The following is a 1,656-nucleotide window of genomic DNA, read 5'->3' as shown; positions in this document are numbered from 1 at the left end:
TTTATTGTTCACCTAATTTAAATACTATGTTTACTTTTAATACTTTTTTACTATGTTTACTTTACAAATTATTTTCGTTATTGTGGCATAACTGGTTTAAATAACTTATTTATGTTATATTTTGACCGAGCCCCCAACCATCTTCTCATCAAATAACAATATACATTAAATAAATTATTAAAGGCACAATTTAATTGGTATATAATTGTATTCCTGCTATACTTTTGCAAAAAAAGAAATTAAAAAATTTCGGAAAGAGAATTATTGTCAAAAGTACTTTTCTGTAAACTGTAAGAATTGGAATTAGTAGGTCTGAAGACTGAAAGGCTCATTTGCAAATTTAGTTCTGAAATTATGTCCCAGTGAAGAATATATAAATATCTGTTTTGAAAGGAGCGAGGACTAATTTAAACTCAATGTATTGTATTAGTAATACCAACTAAATGTCTTAACAGTATATTTTTGGCATGAAAAGTTTTTTAATATTGATTGTTTCGAATTCCTCTCGTATCCAATCCTTACAATCCAAAATCCTTCGTAAAATCCTCAATGCTCCTTATTTTGTTACTAATAAAACCATCCATAAAGACTTAAATGTTCTTATGTAACCGATCTAGCCCGAACCCGATATCATTCTTTCCATTATAAACTCCCTAACCACCCAAACACACTAGTTTCTAACCTTGCTTCCTTCTTCATTCCTTGCAATCCTCCGAGGCGCCTGAAAAGAAGATGGCCACGAGACTAGCTAATGTCATTAGAGTGCTACCAATGGGTAGTTTCTCCACATGCTATATCATATCATTATCATGATGTCATTATGAACAAATTTACTTGTATTTTTATACAGTTGTAAATATCAATAAATAAAAAAAATTTGAGCTCCTGGTTTCGAAGGGAGTGGACATTGCAATCCTAGTTAGTATACTCGTGCCTCGGGAGGAAATTCAGGAAGTGTGTCTACCACTCGAAAATTGAAACTACATGTTTCTGAGTATTAATTTTTTTGATGAAATTATATTACATGTGTTCTTTTTCTTCCTGTGTATAACTCAGTACCGTTTATTGCTAAATATATAGAGCAGTTTCGAGACTTTGTTGTTCTCATAGTGATATTCTACAGTAAAAAAGTTTGTTGAAAAAAAAATGTTCTTAACTAGTTTTTAAACACTAAAATGTACATAATACAAATTAAAATGAATAAATAGAAACCTTAATAACAATAGTTTTATAACTGAGATTTACACAAAACTATAAGAACCAGTTGAACCAACTCGTACAAAGTTTGCAGTTTAACCGAATAAAAGTGAAATGAAGGGTTTTTTTTTCATACTCTCTTACCTGCTTGCAAGAGGTAGTATGTATCTCTTCTGCAGTTTATCTATTTATTTTTACTGTTATTATTTGCGCCTTATTTATTTATTGTATACAAATATTATTATGTGCATCGGTAAAAAAAAAAAACTAGATATTTTTTAGAAATTAGATTCCTAAAAGTATTAATAAACAAAAAAATACTGTATAAATAATTCAATTTAAAAATAAAAATAACTTCAGAAGTAGGCAGATATCGGCTGTGAAACGAGTCTATTATAATGTTATTCACTAGATAAAACTAAAAAAATGGGATCGTGAATCTTCATTAATCTTTTACGA

This window comes from Halyomorpha halys, unplaced genomic scaffold (assembly GCF_000696795.3).
Source record: "Halyomorpha halys isolate HHAL.00 unplaced genomic scaffold, Hhal_1.1 Scaffold3284.1, whole genome shotgun sequence".
NCBI lineage: Eukaryota > Metazoa > Arthropoda > Insecta > Hemiptera > Pentatomidae > Halyomorpha > Halyomorpha halys.
Note: the sequence above shows the minus strand (reverse complement) of the source record.